General features: G+C 40.1%; 1 protein-coding gene across 3 annotated transcripts in view; it reads left to right on the top strand.

The window, feature by feature from the left end:
• LOC105484140 (calcium release activated channel regulator 2A) overlaps positions 1-21879 on the top strand; it is a 209418-nt gene that overhangs the window by 24433 nt on the left and 163106 nt on the right. For 2 of the 3 annotated variants that reach the window (XM_071072352.1, XM_071072351.1), the window contains exon 2: positions 18235-18376. The exons of the other annotated variant lie outside the window; for it this stretch is intronic. The gene's annotated coding sequence lies outside the window, so the exon portion shown is untranslated. The remainder of the gene's footprint in view (positions 1-18234; positions 18377-21879) is intronic. 3 annotated transcript variants of the gene reach the window in all.

Consider the following 21879-nt stretch of genomic DNA (forward strand, 5'->3'; position numbering starts at 1 on the left):
ATGATTTAAGATGTGATAAATTGTTTCCAGATTTTTACCCAGTGCTATGGTTTGAATGTTTCTGTCACCTCCAAAATTCACATCTTGGAAACTTTATCATCAGCACAACCATTGGGAGGTAGGACCTTTTGGAAGGTGTTTAGGATTAACACTGCTATAAAAAACACTCTAGGTAGTGGGTTTGCTCTCTGTTGTTCTACCTTCTATGTGAGGACACAGCACGAAGGCCTTTACCAGATGCTGGCACCTTGATCTTAGAGTTTCTAGCTTCTAGAACTGTGAGAGAACTGTCAGGTTTCGGGGTTTTTTTGTTTTTCTTTTTTGCTTTTTTTTTTTTTTAATAGCAGCACAAAACAGGCTAAGAAACTCAGGATTTGTTTTAATCAGGTACTTTAAGATGCAAGACACAGAGTTTGAAAGAAGTTTTCTTTCTTATACTTAAGAGGAAGGTCCATGCCATGCCATGCCATGCAGGGCCACGTGGGGGAAGTATCAGGGTCAGTCAGGAGGCAGAAGGAGGAGAGAGGGGAAAGCATGGCCCAGAGCATTTATTGTGGTTTTCCAGGGAAGTAATGGATGAGACAAGGAAGGCAAATATGAGCAAGTTTGGGGGTTGGATAGTAGTTTTGGTAATTTCAGCAGCCCTGGGTTATAAAGGTGGTCTCTGGTTGTTTGATACCTGGTCCTGTGGTGATTTAGGGCAGGGGAAATACTGATTTGCTGTATGAAAGTTAGATAAAGTTGTGGTTGGAGATAGGGCCTTTGGATTGGTTGGTGTGCATATGAAAGACACCCTCAGCAGAGTCCTTTGCTATCCAGGAATTAGCCAGCCCTGGGAGGGCCAGTCTGTCCTTGGCCAACAGGGCACTGTAAAATATAGAAAATAAAAAGTATGATTAATATAAATACATAAATGTAGCTCTTTAAATAACTGACAAAATGAGATCAAATTAGTTAGGACTGAACTAAAATACTGTCTTTATTTCTCTCTTTACTCCTCATTTTGCTGCCTGATTCTCCCTAAGAAGATGACTGTCTGGATAGGGCACAAATTTCCCTTGTTCTCTACAACTGAAGTTTTGAGATGAACTTCTGTGGGTGGATGAACACTTTAGTGACAAAGTGTTCCCCAGGATGCATCATAGTCTATTTACTGTCCTTGGGAGAAAATCACTGACCGCCTTGCAGCTGCCTACCCCAGCATCTTGTACGTGGCCAAAGGCAACTTGCACAGTCCTCTGTGTCACCACATTCCCACAGGAACCCATTTGCCAGGAAAATGAAATACAGTGTCTGCATCTTTTGTTTTTTCAGTCAGCCCACAATGGATAATGAATCCAGACCTCAAGGGCAGTGTAATGATAGTATCCAACCCCTGAGAGGGTGATTATGCAGAAGGTGGGGGCAGCTGCTCTCCATTTTCTTTGAGAACAGACAAGAGGAATTGGAATTAAACCATGGCACAAGATGTGTCAGTTAGACATTAGAAAGAATTGCCTGTCACAGTTCGAGGCATGGAATTGGTGACCAGGGACAGCTATGAAACTGCTTTCCTTGGGGACCTTTTATGAAGGAAAGACTGGTAGATGGATGGGGCCACCTGCCAGGGTAGGTGTGACACAGAAACTACCTTTGTGATCTCCCTCCAGGAGTACATGTGCTTGTCCTGAGAACCACTCTCTCATAAGTCTTAGCACAAGATGGGTTTGTACCTTATCTGCCCTGCTAGACTCTAGCAGTCTTTAGGCAATGACTAGCATGGTGCCTTGCACATAGTTGACGTTCGAGAAAGTTTTTTGTGTGTGTGAGAATGAATTAAGATGATACTTATCTTTGAAATACCTCAATTCCTCACCTTCCTCTTTTCTACCCTCTTTTTCTTATTCAGCACCCTTTCTATCCCAGGTGATCCCCAAAGTCTCTTCCAACTCAGAAATTTTAGTAGTCTGGGTTTACTTATGTTGTTAGTATACCATTTTTACCTTTCTTTAGAAACATAGGTCTTATGAGTCACATATGAATGTGAATTTCTTAATAACAGAATAATGATTTCTAATTATATACATTATTTTAATTAACACAGTTCAGTGGACTGGGCATCATGAACTCAAGTTTGCTTTAAATAAGCAGTCTAAAGCCAAGACTGTGACCTGTCCAAGCTTAAATAGCTAAGAAGGATGTAAACTCACATCTGTCTGACCCAAAGCCCAGCACCTAAACACAGTGGGTTTTCTCACTCAGGAAAATACAAAATTTAAAAAAGATTCTAAGGAGAGCCCAAAGACAATAGTATCCAAAAAGAGAATAGCAAGCAAGCCCTGTTACTGGAATGAGTGAGACAAAAATTGGACTCCATGAGGACCTGAAAACCTCAGCTACATGTAAGATCAGCCCTGGCATCCCAGCTGCTTAGTCCTACCTACCTCTAGCCCAACTACTGCTTAGTGCCTACACAAAGCAGACAGTTCCCCAGGTTGTCTGTTAGAGTGAGGAGGTTGTCAGGTGCCAGAATCTATGGAGGCACTTAGGGCCCGGATATCTGAGCTTATGTTACTGCTTTGCAACCTGGGGAGTCTAGCGTTTCATCCATCTGCAGAGTTAATTTTCATCCCTCCCTTTTTGGCCTCTGAACCACTGGAAAAAGATCTCTCTGTCAACAGTGCCTTTGACTGTTTATTTTCCACTTCTCCAGTTGCATTTTATTCTCAGCTTGGATCATTAACCCACTGTGTGGAAATTTTGATCAGACTTGGATCCTAGAGGACCAGTGCTGTGGTGTGTTTAGCTGCTGTTTAGTAATAGCAAATACTTAAACCTGTAATGCACATTGCCCATGGGCTGTCTGCATTGAGTTGTTTTTCTACCAAATGTGTTCATCTGCCCAGACTCCTTTTAAAGAAAGTAATAAATTCCCTCCCTGCAATTATAGTGTAATTCACTGGGAAAGTGTGGTTTAATTTGTGCATCATTTTCTTGGATCAAATAAATCACCCTAAAGCTATCTTCAGTTGAAGTTTTGTTATTACAAAGCCCGAGAAGATCGTCCAATTATCATTTAGAGTGGTTATCAGCCTGTTCTACAGTGGGGAGCTGAAAAGGAAATACAGGTTTATTTTCAGTGGCCCTTATCTTGGTGTTCAACCACTGCCATCCTCCATGCTTAAAGAGGGCAGGAGGAGCTGGAACTTGGAACTCTCATTTTGAAAGGATGACAGACTCTAGGGAATACACCCACTAGACTTTTAAATTCTTTGAGGATGAGACCTATGCTCGACATTTGTATTCAAGGTAGCATGGCGTAATGATTAGCAATATAGACTCTGAAGCCAGACAGCCTGGGTTTCACTCCTGCCTGTATGGCACTAGCTGGCTGTGTGACCTCTCAATACTTCAGTTTCCTCATCAGTAAAAGTACCTATCTCTTAGAGCTGTTGTGATGATGAAGTGAGTTAACATATGTAGAGGGCACAGGATGGACCCTGGGCTCTAATAAGTACTGTATATCTAACTGTATAGTCTGGCACTGAGTAGGCTTAATAAATGTCTGGGAATGAATAGCAGCATTCCATCATTCACCTGTAATAATTTCTTCCTGGTATCATTACTACTAGATCAACAAGGTAGGGATAAATTTCTGGAGGAAAAAAACGTTGTAGATAGTTGGAATGATTGACCAAGGAGGGAGTGAAATATTCTGGGGGAGGTTCTCATGACCACATTGACTCTCCTCAGTCAGGGATTCTCGTGTATAGTCCTGCATATTAACAAGGAGTTGGAGGCCTCTAGAGAGGAAGTGTCACTGCAAATTCTTCCAACAAGAGAAAACAGTTGTCCTCTGCTCACGTAGATCATAGATCATAGCACGTAGATTTGCAGTGTGCTACTCTATCTTGTAAATATGCCACTGAGTTCCACTAGGGGCACAGCTAAGTTTCTGCTGATTTTTTTAGCACTGAGATTGACATATCCTGAGCTAATGAATATGCAAAACCTTTCCAGTACGTTTGCTAGCTTCATCCACTTCTAGGCAGTCTTCTAGCTGAGTCTCCCAAGTATGATTCCTGGCCTCTATTGCATTTTTACCTCCTGGTGCCTGCTTCTTACACCATCAACGCCGCCTCTCCCCATCCTCCGTTGTCCTCTTGTATGTGACCCCCAAGCCTTTGGCTAAGAATAATTCAGCCATTCCCAATACTTAGAAATCATAGAAAACATGAGTGTGGTCTGGCAGAGGAGCATTGTCTGGTTGTCTTGTAAACGTTACAGATGTGGCAGATCCATTTGGCTTTACTGTGTCTTTAATATATATGTTTGTGTGCATGTATACATGTGCACATACACACATACATCCAATTACACATCCATGCATTTAAAAATATGGTGTTTGTACTCACATGGCCCTAAGCTGTAAAATATCTTGCTTTTCCTACTACTCAAGGCTTTTTGCTTCCTGTGTTCCTTCTACTTTTCCATAATTGTAATCTCAGAACATTCACATGACACCAAATGTTAGGTGTAGTTCAATGCCTAGAAGTCAGAGCAAGAAAAGGAGAGATTTGCCCCCATTTCATAGTTTCCTAGCATGAGAACATTTATATTGTCCCTTATACGCAAGTATACGTAAGTCTTCCTTGCATTCCCCACTGTCTAGATCCAAGGTCTTCGGAGAGAGGTGCTGCTTCTCAACTCTGTATCCCCACCTTCTCTAATAGTGCGCAGCACACAGTTTTGTTAGATGAAGTAGGAATGCTTATTTACTCGATTGTGTGTGTGTGTGTGTGTGTGTATATGTGTTTGTTTGCAAAGAGCAGAAAAAGGAGTTTATTGTAGGACTACATTAGAACTGGAGCTGGAAAAAAATATCAGGATTTCAGCAGTTTTTAAGATACCTGCCCTCTTTCTCTCCCTTTGGAACTATCTAACATGACAAATTTTCTCATCTCTGCATATCTGCCCATCTTTCCTTTGGTACTCACTGATCCATTCCCTCTGTATTCCCCAACCTAAATTCTGACTGCTTAATGTAGAATCCTCCTACATTTACTGGACAACATCCTTCTTGTTGGGCTGCCTCATGGGTTGAAGCCCAGTCTATGATTGAGCTACCTTGGGTCAGATGCATATTCCAGTCTAATCAGTAACCACTGCTGCCCAAAAAGACTGCCTGGCCTTGCTATTTTGAAGGATGGGGTTGGTGGGGAGCTGTGGGAAGTGCAGTTAGAGGGATCAATAGATGATGCAGGAACATTATAATTCATGGCAAAGTGTCCCTGAAAAAAACGGTGCTAGTACACTGTAGCAAAGAAACAAAAGGACTCCTAACTACTGGGTGATTGTTACCAAGCCCTTCACGTATATTAACTAATTTAACCTTTTTTTTTTTTTTTTGGTCGGGGTCGGAGGCAGGTGTGTGGAGTCTCACTCTGTCGCCCAGGCTGGAGTGCAATGGCGCGATCTCGGCTCACTGCAACCTCCACCTCCTGGGTTCACGTGATTCTCATCTCAGCCTTCTGAGTAGCTGGGATTACAGGCGCCTGCCATCACACCCAGCTAATTTTTTGTATTTTTAGTACAGACAGGGTTTCGCCATGTGGGCCAGGCTGGTCTTGAACTCTCAACCTCAGGTGATCCACCCACCTCAGCCTCCCAAAGTGCTGGGATGACAGGTGTGAGCCACTGCACCTGGCCTTAATTTAACCTTTTATGATGTAATACTAGTCTTGTCAGATGTAGCAAATAAAAATACAGGAAGGATACCCGTACAATATTTAGGATATACTTAAGAAATTATTTGTGATTTATCTGAAATTCAAATTTAACTGGGTATATTCTAGCCACTCTATCTCCATTTTACAGATGAGGACACTGAGGCAACTCACCTCACCCCAGGGCACATAGCTAGGAATTGGCAAAGCCAATTTGGCTTTAGTACCCTGTACTATCCACTGTGCTATTCTGCTGCTTTTAAATCTATGTTAATGGCAAGCATGCGCGTGCACACACACACACATACACACACACAACTCCTTTACTGTCACCATCTTTCAAAAATAAGAATCAAAGACCAAAGTGTCCTTAGATGTTGTGTCAGAGTTTAAGCAAGGGACAGAAATCACAGCAGAAATTTAGACAGGGAAAATTTAATATAAAGAATTGGGTTTTTTTTTTTTTTTTTTTTTTTTTGAGACGGAGTCTTGCTCTGTTGCCCAGGCTGGAGTGCAGTGGTGCGATCTGGGCTCACTGCAAGCTCCGCCTCCCAGGTTCATGCCATTCTCCTGCCTCAGCCTTCTGAGTAGCTGGGACTACAGGCGCCCACCACCACGCCCGGCCAATTTTTCTTGCATTTTTAGTAGAGACGGGATTTCACCGTGTTAGCCAGGATGGTCTCAATCTCCTGACCTCGTGATCCGCCCGTCTCGGCCTCCCAAAGTGCTGGGATTACAGGCTTGAGCCACCGCGCCCGGCTAAGAATTGTTGACTACATAAAGTTCTGTTAATTACTAAAAGGGGAAAAGGAGCTCTAAGGAGCAGCGAGGCAGTTAGCTGCAGAAAGTGGCTACCGCATCGAAGACTAACGGACAAATGAACAAGGAAGGAACTTAACAAACTAATAGAAAAGGTCCCTGCAAGGCTGGATTCAGACCTCTGAGGAGAGTTCCTGGTTGTTACAGGAACTTGTTGCCTGTAGTCCTGGTGCCAAGGAAGCTTGCTTAAGGGCACCCGCTGTTGAACTGCATAGGGCAGCCTGCCCCTGCTGTAAATCCTGACCGGGATAGTCGCATGCCGATCTGCCTGCCACTGCATGGAAAACAGAAAACTAGATGAAGAAGAAAAAGGCCTCCGTCTCCCGGCCGTGCATCGTTCCTTCCACACTCCTTGTTGTCAAAGCCTAACGTGGAGCCAGCTGGCAAAGGAGAAGTATGGCCTGTAGAGTTCAGCCCCACTACTACAAAGCAGGATGAAGAAACTGGGCTTGGAGCTGAAACATAATAAATTACTAACTGGTACAGATGAAAGTACATTTTTCAACCCAAGGATAGAAGGAAACCCCAAGCATCATCACACAAAAGGAAGACAGATTGGCTAAAAGAGGCATTTAAATTAAAAAACAAAAAACAAAAAAACCCAAAACTCTGGGCACAGCGGCTGACACCTGTAATCCCAGCACTTTGGGAGGCCGGGTGGGCAGATCACGAGGTCAGGAGATCGAGACCACCCTGGCTAACACGGTGAAACCCCGTCTCTACTGAAAATACAAAAAAATTAGCTGGGCGTAGTGGCGGGCGCCTGTAGTCCCAGCTACTCGGGAGGCTGAGGCAGGAGAATGGCGTGAACCTGGGAGGCGGGGCTTGCAGTGAGCCGAGATCACACCACTGCTCTCCAGCCTGGGCGACAGAGCCAGACTCCGTCTCAAACAAAACAAAACAAAACTGAAGGTTTACAGGGACACATCTCTTGGAGTAGAGCAGTCTGAGTCCAAGGTATTGGATAAGCAAGACAAGGTGTTATAAAGCCTATTGTGTAAATATATACAGAAGACTGAGAAGTTTTCAACCGAATAAATAAATGCCCGGTACAGCGTTAATGTAGCTGCGAAATTCATCCTGTAAGAAGTTGAGTCAAAAAAAAAAAAAAAAAAGACAGCAACCAGCCGTGAAGGGATAAGTCACCCTTTAGGGAGCATCCTTAGTTATTACTTTCAAAAGGATAGTGATAAACATTTACCATGTAAAATAGCATTTACTCCCTGAACTCTTGACATTTCTGGAGCATCTAAGACTGATGTTTTTGAGGCAAGTGCAGAGATTCAATGAACTGTGAAGACCCCATTCACTGCCAGAGGGAATAATTCTAAGAGGACGATTAATAGAGACAGTTTTTCTGATGTGAAGAATAAGTCAGACATCAGGTCTGTTACTTTTCGTTGTGAGACAGTAGCCATTCTATACAGTCAGCAGTTATTTTTCTGTAGAACCCTGACTTTCCTGCCTTCATAGCAGCTTCTCTAATTGCAAAGTATCCTCTCTGATTTGCTCTCTAGACAATCAGGTCTGTCCTGCAAACTGCTGACTCTCAGCCTTGCTGGGCGAATTGAACACATCACTCTTTGGAATATTGATGTTGTCAAGGTTAGTTCAAGGGGCACTCTTCTTTTTATTGGAAGCGTGTTTCACCCTCCTGCCTCCCCTATCAATGATGTCTCTCAGTATTTATGGAACACCTGCCCCCCACCCTGCACCTGTTCTGCATCGATTGAGTGAAAGCCCAGACCATTCTGCAGGCATGAAAAGAACTCCTATCTACAGCCCAGAGCTTTGCATTCATCCTCTTATTTAAATTTGAGATCAGGGCTACATCTTACTCCTAAATATCTTAAGTATCTTAGTATCTTTAGAGATTTTTAAGTATCTTTGTATGCTTTAGAGATTTTTATGTTTCTAATACTTCCTTGAGAGTCCATACAGTCGAGTGATTAAAACCATGGGCCAGACTTCCTGCTTTCAGATCACCAGGTGATATGGTTTGGATATTTGTCCCCTCCAAATCTCATGTTGAAATGTGATCCCCAGTGTTGGAGGTGGGGCCTGGTGGGAGGTGTTTGGGTCAGGGGAGTGGATTCCTCAAGAATAGCTTGGTGCCCACCCCGTGGTAATGAGTGAGTTTTCACTCTATCAGTTCATGTGAGAGCTAGTTATTTAAAAGAGCCTGGCATCTCTCTTGCTTCCTCTCTTGCTCTATGACATACTGGCTCCCCCTTGCCTTCTGCTGTGACTGTAAGCTTCCATTTTGATGGGCTCTAATGAGAATTAGTGTGCACATAAGAGACCTAGAATAGGATCAACTGCTTTGGCAGTTGTCCTCCTGTATCACAGAATTAGAAGACATCAGACAACAGGCAGTATAGGACCTCGATCCCTTGAAAGATGAGAAACAAACTAGGTGAGCCCTATGATTTTCTCAGCTTACTGACTGGAGGCAGTTTATAGACTGCAGTGCAGGGCAAGGGAATCCAAAGGGAGCCAAGAGACATTTGCAGGCTGGGATTTAGAAAGAGCGAGGAGGGAATTATCTCTCAACAGTGGCCCTTTTAGGGACCCAACAAAACCTACAAATACCCAGTACTGAAAGCTGACAGCAAGATTTTTGCCAGGACTCTTGATGATGGATGGTTTTATTTCAAAGAAAGGAAGATGTTAACACAAAGAGAAGTTTGCAGACAGGCATTTAGAAGGAGCTAGGAATGGAATTCTGTCACACCAGTGGGTCGTTTAGAGACCCATCAAAACCAACAAATATCTGGCCTGAAAGCTGACAGTAAGCTTTGTGCCAGAATTCTACACACATGCGCGCACACGTACACACACACACACACTGTTAGAACTAATAAATTTAATAACGTTGCAGGATACAAAATCAGCAAACAAAAAGTTGCACCTTAGAAAAATGAGCTTTTCTAAAAAGAAGCTAAGAAAACAACTCATTTATAAAAACATCAAAAAGAATAAAATACTTAGGAAAAAACTAAGGAAGTGAAATCATTATACACTGAAAACTGTAAAACACCAATGAAAGGAATTAAAGGAGATTACAAATAAATGGAAAGGCATCATGTGTTCATGGATCGGAGGACTTAATATTGTTAAAATGTCCACAGTACCCAAAGCAATGTACAGATTAAATACAATGCTTGTCAAAATGCCAGTGGGTTTTTTTTTCTTTTTTTTACAAAAATATAAAAAACAACCCCCAAGTTCACTTGGAGTTGCAAAGTACCCTGAATAGCCAAAACAATCTTGAGAAAGAAACAAAGTGGGGGGACATCATACTTTCTGGTTTCAAAATACATCAGAAAGCTACATTAATTAGAACAGTATGCTATTGGCATAAAGACAGACATGTAGACTAATGGAACAGAACAGAGAGGCCAGCATAAACGCAAACATATACAGTCAACTAATCTTTGACAAGGGTGCCAAGAATATACAATGGGGAAAGGATAGTCACTTCAACAAATGGTGTTGGGAAAACTGGATATCCACATGCAAGAAAATAAATTGGGTTGCTACCTTACACCACACAAAAAAATCAACTCAAAAAGGGATTAAAAACTTAAACATAAGACCTGAAACTTTATAGAAGAAAACATAGGGTGAAAGTTTTATGACATTCATCTTGGCAATGATTCTTTTATTTATATGTATGTGTGTGTGTGTGTGTGTGTGTGTGTATACACACTTTAAGTTCTGGGGTACATGTACAGAATGTGCAGGTTTGTTACATAGGCATACACATGGTGGTTTTATGACCCATCAACCATCATCTACATTAGGTATTTCTCGTAATGCTATCTCTCCCCTAGTCCCCCACCCGCCGACAAGCCCCAGTGTGTGATGTTCCCCTCCCTGTGTCCATGTGTTGTTATTGTTCAACCCCCACTTATAAGTGAGAACATATGGTGTTGGTTTTATGTTCTTGTGTTAGTTTGCTGAGAATGATGGTTTCCAGCACCATCCATGTCCCTGCAAAAGGACATAAACTCCTCCTTTTTTATGGCTGCATAGTATTCCATGGTGTATATGTGCCACATTTTCTTTATCCAGTCTATCATTGATGGGCATTTGGGTTGGTTCCAAGTCTTTGCTATTGTGAACAGTGCCACAGTAAACATAGGTGTGCATGTGTCTTTACAGTAGAATGATTTATAATTCTTTGGGTCTATACCCAGTAATGGGATTGCTGGGTCAAATGGTATTTCTAGTTCTAGGTCCTTGAGGAATCACCACACTGTCTTCCACAATGGTTGAACTAATTTACACTCCCACCAACAGTGTAAAAGCGTTCCTATTTCTCCACATCATCCCCAGCATCTGTTGTTTCCTCACTTTTTAATGATCGCCATTCTAACTGGTGTGAGATGGTATCTCATTGTGGTTTTGATTTGCATTTCTCTAATGGTCAGTGATGATGAACTTTTTTTCATATATTTATTGGCTGCATAAATGTCTTCTTTTGAGAAGTGTCTGTTCATATACTTCGCCCACTTTTTGGTGGGGTTGTTTGTTTTTTTCTTGTAAATTTGTATAAAGATTTGTTTTCCTGTAAAGTTCTTTGTAGATTCTGGAGGCATTGATGGAACATATCTCAAAATAATAAGAGCTATTTATGACAAACCCCCAGCCAATATTATACTGAATGGGCAAAAACTGGAAGTATTTCCTTTGAAACCAGCAGAAGGCAAGGATGCCCTTTCTCACCATTCATATTCAACATAGTACTGGAAGTTCTGGCCAGGGCAATCAGTCAAGAGAAAAAAATAAAGGGTATTCTATTAGGAAAAGAGGAAGGCAAATTGTCCCTGTTTGCAGATGACATGATTGTGTTTTAGAAAACCCCATCATCTTAGACCAAAATCTCCTTAAGCTGGTAAGCAACTTCAGCAAAGTCTCAGGATACAAAATCAATGTGCAAAAATCACAAGCATTCTTATACACCAGTAACAGACAAACAGAGAGCCAAACCATGAGTGAACTGCCATTCACCATTGCTACTAAGAGAATAAAATATCTAGGAATCCAATTACAAGGGATGTGAAGGACCTCTTCAAGGAGACCTACAACCACTGCTCAAGGAAATAAGAAAGGACACAAACAGATGGAAACAACATTCCATGCTCATGGATTGGAAGAATCAATATCATCAAAATGGCCATACTGCCCAAAGTAATTTATAGATTCCATGCTATCCTGATCAAGCTACCATTGACTTTCTTCACAGAATTGGAAAAAACTACTTTAAATTTCATATAGAACCAAAAAGCCCGCATAGCCAAGACAATCCTAAGCAAAAAGAACAAAGCTGGAGGCATCTTGCTACCTGACTTCAAACTATAATGGTACTGGTACCAAAATAGGTATATAGACCAATGGAACAGAACAGAGGCCTCAGAAATAACGCCACACATCTACCACCTGATCTTTGATGAACCTGACATAAACAAGCAATGGGGAAATGATTCCCTATTTGATAAATGGTGTTGGGAAAACTGGCTAGCCACATGCGGAAAGCTGAAACTGGACCCCTTCCTTACACCTTATACAAAAATTAATTCAAGATGGATTAAAGACTTAAATGTAAGACCTAAAACTATAAAAACCCTAGAAGAAAACCTAGGCAGTACCATTCAGGACATAGGCACGGGCAAAGACTTCATGACTAAAACACCAAAAGCAATGGCAACAAAAGCCAAAATAGACAAATCGGATCTGACTAAACTAAAGAACTTCTGCACAGCAAAAGAAACTGTTACCAGAGTGAACAGGCAACCTACAGAATGGGAGAAAATTTTTGCGATCTATCCATCTGGCAATGATTTCTTGAATATAGCATCAAAAGCACAGGTAACAAAAGCAAAAATAGGCAAGTTGGACTACATCAAACTAAAAAGCCTCTCTACAGCAAGGAAACAAAGTGAAAAGGCAGCCTATGGCGTGGGAGAGCATATTTGCAAATAACTTATGTGGTAAGTGGTTAATATCCAAAAATATAAGGAACTCCTTTAACTCAAGAACAAAACAAATAACAAAAAGTAGGCAAAGGAATTGAATAGAAATTTCTCCAAAAAGACATACAAATGACCAACAAGTATATGAAAAGATGTTTAACAGCACTAATCATCAGGGAAATGCAAATCAAAATCACAATGAGATACTACTATACACTTGTTAGGATGACTATTACCAAAAACAAAAAGATAAGTGTTGGTGAAGATGTGGAGATGCTGGGACCCTTATACACTATTGTTGGGAGTGTAAAATAGTGCAGCCACTATGAAAACAGTATAGAGGTTCCTCAAAAAAAATAAATCTATAAATAACATATGATCCAGCATTCCCACTTCTGGGTATTTACCAAAAGAATTGAAATCTGGGTCTCAGATATATTAACACTCTCATGTTCAATAGCTAAAGTGTGGAAACAACCTAAATGTCCATTGACAGATGAGTGGATAAAGAAATGTGCTATATACATACAATGGAATATTATTCAGCCATAAAAAAGGAGAACATCCTACCATCTGTGACAATGTTAATGGACCTTGAAGAAATTATGCTAAGTGAAATGAAGCATAGTCACAGGAAGACAACTACTACATGATAATTCATATATAAGGTGTATAAAATAAACACATGGAAGCCGAGAGTAGAATAGTGGTTGCCAAGGGCTGGGGGAGGGGAAATGGAGAGTTGCAATTCAGTGAGCATAAAGTTTCAGTTATGCAAGTTGGTTAAGTTTGAAAGATCTTCACAACATTGCAGCTATAGTTAACAATACTGTATCGTGCATTTAAAATCGGTTAAGAGGGTAGATCTTACGTTAAGTGTTCTTACCTAAAAAAAGTCTTTTTCAGATGATTAAAAATCAAAAAGAACCCATTGCCAGTACACCTGGACTAAAATAAATCTTCATTTAAATTCCTCAGGCAAAAGGAAAGTGAGGAAAGGGATAGGAAATGGAAATCTGAATCTATAAAAAGAAGTGAAGAATGCCAAAGATGGAAGTCATGGGGACTAAAAAAGATATCTTTTCTCGGCCGGGCGCGGTGGCTCACGCCTGTAATCCCAGCACTTTGGGAGGACGAGGCGGGCAGATCACGAGGTCAGAAGATCGAGACCATCCCGGCTAACACGGTGAAACCCCGTCTCTACTAAAAATGCAAAAAAATTAGCCAGGCGTGGTGGCGGGCACCTGTACTGCCAGCTGCTGGGGAGGCTGAGGCAGGAGAATGGCTTGAACCCGGGAGGCGGAGCTTGCAGTGAGCCGAGATCGCACCACTGCACTCCAGCCTGGGCGACAGAGCGAGACTCCATCTCAAAAAAAAAAAAAAAAAAAGTTATTATTAAAGACTACTGACTGTTTAACGCAAAAATAAAAACAATGTACCATGAAGTTTATAAAATATGTAGCAGTAAAATATATGACAACAATAACACAGAGGACAGAAGGCATGGATGTAAGTATAGTGTTGTATGTTTTTTGTGTTACAGAGGAAGAGGAATGATACTATGGGAAGGTAGACTGTGAAAAACTAAAGATAGATACTGTAAACCCTAGAGCAACTCCTTAAAAGAAAGAGAAATAATTAATAATCGAATGATGGAAATAAAATGGAATTATAAAAAATATTCAATTAACTCAAAGGCTAGAAAAGAGCAAAAAGGGAGCAAAGAATAGATGGGACAGAGAAACTGGAAGTAAGATGGCAAATTTAAACTAAGGAATCCAATTAAAAGCCAGAAATTGTAAGATTGGATTAAATAAAGCAAGCCTCAACTATATGATATATTCAAGAAACTCTACATATACCATATATATGAAACCATATATATACATATATATGTATATATGATTTATTGAATGATACTGATAGGTTAAAAATGGTGGAAAAAGAAATACCACACAAACAGTTATTAAAAGAAACCTAGAATGGCTATATTCATAAGAGACAATGTAGATTAAAAACCAGGACTATTAGCAGAGATAAAGAGGGACATTTTATAGTGATAAAGGGGTGAATTCATCAAGAAGACAAAAGAATGCAATACATGAAGCAATATTTGATAGAACTGAAGGGAGAAATAGGCACATACACAATTAGAGTTGGAAACCTCATTATTCTCCCCAATAACTGATGAATCAAATAGAAAAAACCATAGTGCAATAGAAGACTCAAAGAACTCTATCAACCAGCATAACCTCATTGATATTTATAGAACATTCCATAGAGCAAGAGCATAATACACATTTTATTCATGTCTTCATAGAACATGCACCAAGACAGACCATATACCAGGCCGTAAAATTAGTTGCAATACATTTAAAATATTGAAATCATATAGAATATGTTATTTGTCTACAACAGAAATAATAACAAATATATCCAGAAAATCCCCAAATAGTTGGAAATTATCACATTGCTAAATAACTCTTGGTCAATAAGAAAATGTAAAAATTATTTGAATGGAATTAAAATGAAAATGCACATGTTAAAATCTGTGAGATGCAAGCCGGGCATGGTGATGGGTTTCTATAGTCCTAGCTACTCAGGAGACTGAGGCGGGAAGATCACCTGGGCCCAGGAGTTTGAGTTCAGTCTGGGCAACATAGTGAGAACCTGTCCCCCCGGCAAAAAGAAGAAAAAAAATCATTTTAAGATGCAGCTAAAACACTGCTTAGAGAAAAATTTGTTGCCTTAAATGATCATAATAGAAAATAAAAAATACTTTGGCCGGCTGTGGTTGCTCACGCCTGTAATCCCAGCACTTTGGGAGACTGAGGCAGCTGGATCACCTGAGGCCAGGAGTTCAAGACCAGCCTGGCCAACATGGTGAAACCCTGTCTGTACTAAAAACACAAAAAAATTAGCTAGGCATGGTGGCGCACATGCCTGTAATCCCAGCTACTCAGGAGGCTGAGGCAGGAAAATTGCTTGAACCTGGGAGGCGGAGGCTGCAGTGAGCCGAGATCGTACCATTGCACTCCAGCCTGGGCAACAAGAGGAAAACTCTGTCTCAAAAAGAAAAAAAAAGAAAGGGAAAGAAAAAATATTTTAAGTTAATAATCTTATTTTTCACCTTACAAAATCACAAAAAGAAGAGCAAATTAAACCTGAAGTAAGCAGAAGGAAGGAAATAATAAAAATAAGAGTCTAAGCCAAAGATGCAGGAAACAGAAAAGCAGTAGAGAAGAACCAATGAAGCCAAGAGCAGATTTGCTAAATCAATCAATAAAATTGATGTGCCTCTAGGTAGCCTGATATGGTAAAGGGAGAGAAGACACGAAGTACCAATGTCAGGAGTGAAAAAGGGGATATCACTGCAGATTCTATAGACATTAAAAAAAAATCAGGATATATTATGAACAATTTTATGCCAATACATTTGACAAATAAAATGAAAAATTCCTTGAAAATCACAAACTAAAAAAGCCCAAACAAGAATAAATAAACTGAAGAGCCCTATATCTATTTAAAATTTCAAATCTGGGCCAGGTACGGTGGCTCACGCCTGTAATCCCAGCACTTTGGGAGACCGAGGTGGGCAGATCACTTGAGGTCAGGAGTTCAAGGCCAGCCTGGCCAACATGGTGAAACTCTGTCTCTACTAAAAATACAAAAAAAATTTTAGCTGTGTATGGTGGCGGGCGCCTGTAATCCCAGCTACTCGGGAGGCTGAGGCAGGAGAATCACTTGAACCCAGGAGTTGGAGGTTTCAGTGAGTCGAGATCGCGCCACTGCACTCCAGCCTGGTGACAGAGCAAGACTCCATCTCAAAAAAAAAAAAAAAAAAAAAAAATCAAATCTGTAATTTAAAACCTACCAACAAACTTCAGACCCAAATGACCACTAGTGAACTCTATCAAATTTTTAGGGAAGAATTAATACTGATTCTACATATGTTTTTATAAAGTAGAAGATAAATGATGCGTTCTAACACATTTTATGAATCCAACATTTTCCCAGTACCCAAACCAGAGAGAATTATTACTGGAAATTTATCAGTGTCCTGTATCAGTCTATTCTCACAATGCTATAAAGAACTATCTAAGACTAGTAATTTATAAATAAGGGAGATGTAATGGGCTCATGGTTCTGCAGGCTGTACAGGAGGCCTGTCTGGGGAGGCCTCAGGAAACTTACAGTCACGTTTGAAGGTGAAGGGGAAGCAAGCACATTTCACATGGATGGCAGGAGTGAGAGAGAGAGAGAAGGGGGAGGAGCTACACACTTTCAAACAGCCAAATCTCTTGAGAACTCTATCACAAGACAGCCCTTGGGGGATGGTACTAAACCATTAGAAACCACCCTGATGATCCAGTTACCTCCCACTAGGACCCACGTCCAACACTGGGGATCACAGTTCAGTATGAGGTTTGAGTGGGGACACAGAGCCAAACCATATCAGTCCCTTATGATAATAGATGTAAAAATCATTGACAAAAATATTAGCAAATTAAGTCCAGCAATGTATAAAAAGAATAAACTTCATGACAAAGGGGTTTATTTCAGGAGTGCAATATTAATTTAACTTTTGAAAATCAAGTAATGTAATTCACCACACTAATAAACAAAAAGACATGTGATCATCTCAATAAATGAAGAAAAAGCATTAGAAAAAAAAAACTCATTCATGGTAAAAACTCTTTGCCAACTTGGAACAGAGTGGAACTTTTTCAAGCTAAATAAATGGAATCTTTGAGGAACCAACAACTAACATCATACTTATTAGTGAAAACTGTATGCTTTCCCCTTACGATTGGAAAGAAGGCAAAAATGTCTGTTCCCTCCCCTTCTACTCAGCATTATACTGGGGGTTCTTGGCAGTGCGGTAAATAAGAAAAATAAAAGGAAATAATGGAAAGGAAGAAGTAAGATGGTCTTTACAGTCATCGTGATCTTGTCTGTAGAAAATCTTAAGGACCTACGAAAAAGTGAATAGAACTAATCAAGAGTTTTTAAAGATTGCACAATATAAAGCCAATATACAAAAAAAAAAATTGTATTTCTATATACCAGCAACAAATAATTAGAAATTTAAATAACACAATATCATTTACAATAGTGTTAAACAACATGAAATACTGAGGAATAAGTTTACTAGCCTTAGCAACATGGTGAAAAATGCAATAACTACAAAAATTAGATGGGTGTGGTGGCATGTGCTTGTAATCCCAGCTACTCAGGAGGCTGAGGTGAGAGGATCACTTGGGCCCAGGAGGCAGAGGTTGCAGTGAGCCGAGATCGCCACTGCACTCCAGCCTAGATGAGACAGCAAGACTCTGATAAAAAAAAAAAAAAAAGGAATAAGTTTACCAAGATATGTGTAAGACCTTTACGTGAAAAACTCTATGCTTATGAATCGTAAGACTCAATATTGTTAAGATGTCAGTTGTCCTCAAATTGTTCTCTAGAATCACATAATAACAAGCTGATTCTTACATTATATGGAAACTCAAAGTTCTTAGAACAGACAAGACAGTGTTGAAAGAGAAGAATATTTAGATGGGTTTATGCTGCTTGTTTTCAAGACATTAAAAACTACAGTAATCAAGACAATATCATATTGGAATAAAGATGGACAAGCAAATTGAGAAATAGATTCTTACATATGGAGTCGATTTGGGTCAAAGATGTCAGTTCAATGGGAGAAGTCACAGTCTTTTTTTTTTTTTTTTGAGACGGAGTCTCACCCTGTTGCCCAGGCAGGAGTGCAGTGGCGTGATCTCAGCTCACTGCAAGCTCTGCTTCCCGGTTTCACGCCATTCTCCTGCCTCAGCCTCTGGAGTAGCTGGGACTACAGGCGCCCGCCACCGCACTCAGGTAATTTTTTGTATTTTTAGTAGAGACGGGGTTTCACCATGTTAGCCAGGATGGTCTCAATCTTCTGACCTTGTGATCCGCCCGCCTCGGCCTCCCAAAGTGCTGGGATTACAGACGTGAGCCACCGCGCCCCGCCCGTGATAGTCTTTTAAGCAAATAGTATTGGAACAATTGGATAGCCATATAGAAAAAAATGAACTTTAGCCCTTATGTCACACTATTCATTAAAAACACACACACACACACACAAAATAGATGATATACCCAAACATAGAGCTAAAATTATAAAACTCTAAAATAAACTTTGGGAGAAAAATTTTATGAACTTGGAGTAGGCAAAAATTTCACGGATATGACACAAAAAGTACAAACCCAAAGTACTGTTGAATTAAACTATTAAAATTTAAAACTTTTGTTCTTCAAAAGACAGTGCAAAAGAAAATAAAAATGCAGTTATAGTCCAGGTAAGGGGATTGGCAAAATACGTATCTGATAAAGGACTTGTATCCAGAATATGAAAAGGACTCTTACAACTCAGTAAGAAAAATGACCTGATTTTTTTTTTTTTTTTTTTTTTTTTTTTTTGAGACAGAGTCTTGCACTGTTGCCTGGGCTGGAGTGCAGTGGAGTGATCTCGGCTCACTGCACCTTCTGCCTCTCAGGTTCAAGCGATTCTCCTGCCTTGGCCTCCTGAGTAGCTGGGATTACAGGTGCGTGCCACCATGCCCAACTAATTTTTTGTATTTTTAGTAGAGATGCAATTTCACCATGTTGGCCAGGCTGGTCTTGAACTCCTGACCTCGTGATTTACCCTCCTCGGCCTCCCAAAGTGCTGGGATTATAGGCGTGAGCCACTGCGCCCAGCCCAACCTGATTTTTTTAAGTGCAAATGATCTAAACAGATACTTAGCAAAGAAAATATATGGATGACAAATAGGCACATGAAAAGATGCTCAACATTATTTAGTTTTTAGAGAAATGCAAATTAAAGCTGCAGTGAGATGCCATTACATACCCACTGGAATGGCCAAAATTATAAAGACTGACAGTACCAAGTGTTGACAGTGATGTGGAGCAGCTGGAACTTTAATTCATCGCTGGGAGGAATGCAAATACGATACAGCCACTTTGGAGAACAACTAGTTCGGTAGTTTCTCATATAGTTGCTTTATGACCAAACAGTCCCACTCTTGCAGATTTACCCAACAGAAATGAAGATGTTTGTCTGCAGAATGACATGCCTGAATTTTCTCAGCAGTTTTATTGATAATAGCTTCAAGCTGAAACAACCGAAGTACCCACAAACTAGTTAATGGATACACAATAATAAATATAATGGATGTATTTATTCATTGGAATACTACTCATTCAATCATATTACAGCGTGGGTGAATTCGGAAATATGCTAGGCAAAAGCAGACACAAACGTGTACATTTCCATTTGCATGAAATTCTAGAAGAGGCAAGACTATCATGATAAAAAGGAGATCAGTAGTGCCTGGAGTCACGGGTGAGAGGAGGGACTGATGGTAAAGGGGCACAAGAGACTTCTAGGGGTAATGAAGATCTACTGTCTTGCTTTGTCGTGGTTACAAAGTGTATACATTTGTCAAAACTCATCAAACTTCACTCTTAAAATGCAGAGTAGATAAAGAATGGAATATTGACAACAACAAAAAGGTACAAACTACTGATACATGTAACAATGTGAATAAATCTCACAGTCATGTTGAGTGAATGAAGCCAGACACAAAAATACATACTCTATTCTTCTGTTTATTTGAATTTTTAGAAGAAGCAAAAAAAAAATATTAATCTACATTGAAAAAATCAGAGATATGGTTGCATCTGAAGCAGGAGTGGGGAGTATTGGCTGAGAAGACGCCTGTGGTAATTTTCTGGGATGGTGGTAATATTCTTTATGTTGACTGGAGCGTGAGTTACACAGGTATATGCATTTGCCAAGACTCATTGAACTGTACACTCAAGTTCTGTGAATTTCATTATGAAATCTGTGAATTTTCACTTAAGATCTGTGAATGTATACCTCAATAAAATTTTATTTAAAATTGAAAGAAATGCTTTCATATGCACCATTTTGTTTGTCACAGTAACTTGAGAGAGAGGAATGCAGCAAAAACTCTCCCCATTTCACCTTACAGAAATCCAGTGTTTGAATCAATTATATGACTTGCCTGAGATCACACAGCTGGGATAAGAATTCAGTCTTTTACTCCTGTTCCTCTCTTCTTTCTATTTAATGTACTATTTAGTGGTTTAAACTGAACCATGAACACAACATATGTGGTCTTTTGTAAATAAGCGAATGGAATGTGATGTTCTGCAGCCAAAGCAAACCTGTATGTTTTCTGAAGCAGTGGGACCAAAATAAAAACAGGAACATAAAAATATCCTCTGCAGTGATATCTCACATGGGCATGGCACAGTGTTTAAATTGCAATCCGTATCCCATCATTTTCACCACCCTTTGTTAAACTGTAAAAGAAAACCACTCAATAACAGCAATTCTGGTTGACAACTTACAATTAATCCGCAGAGTTGTTGTCCATGTGAGTTTGTTACGAAGTTCAGATAGATGTGAAGCTGTTTTGTCTGAGACATCAGTCACCCATTACTGCGGGAGTGTTAGTGCACTCAGGGTCTTCTTCCTTTCTGATGGATGTTTCTCCTAAAAGTGCAGTCATAGTGGAAGCAGTTGACTTCCTCAAGCACAGAAGCATCATTTTATCACTGAAACACGATGATATGAAATAGCTAGATCTTCCTGGTAAGTTCATAATGTCCAGTTGTGTGAAGTCACAAATGTCAGGGCTTCGCTGTCAAAGAGGAATGGTAGATTATACGTTCAGCGATCAGATCACTCAGTGTTTTCTGGTTCTGATTTCTCCATAGAGAATTTGAGAAATAGCTTTTATGGCGAATCGATTTCTAGATATTGTTACTATTAATTGGCTTCTACAAAAGTTTAGTTTGGCTTAGGTAAGTTCCAGCTTTGCCTGGTTGGCGGTTTGTTTCTAGAAGAGCTTCAGATGCATGAGTCCATTCCTGCATCTTTCTACCTCTAGATGGGGCTCTTCTCATTTCATCCTGATTTCATAGTCTCCAAAAATGCCAGGGAAGAAGATGGCACAGCTGCTAATTGTCATGCTTTCTTCTTTTTATGAAGGTTCTCACATGAAAAATAGTTCCTTCCTTCCTTCCTTCCTTCCTTCCTTCCTTCCTTCCTTCCTTCCTTCCTTCCTTCCTTCCTTCTGTCCTTTCCCTTCCTCCCTCCCTTCCTCCTTCCCTCCCTCCATTCCTATAAATGTTACTATCTACTCTATGCCAGTCATTGGAAATGTAAAGGTAATAATGACAGTCTTTCTTAAATTACATCTAACAACACAAGCAGATATGTACTCAGATAATCATAACACAATGTTAAAGTGCCATGATAAAGGGCAAGGAAGATGAACTTGTTAAGTTAGGTCTAGATCATGAAG

Source organism: Macaca nemestrina, chromosome 10 (assembly GCF_043159975.1).
Source record: "Macaca nemestrina isolate mMacNem1 chromosome 10, mMacNem.hap1, whole genome shotgun sequence".
NCBI lineage: Eukaryota > Metazoa > Chordata > Mammalia > Primates > Cercopithecidae > Macaca > Macaca nemestrina.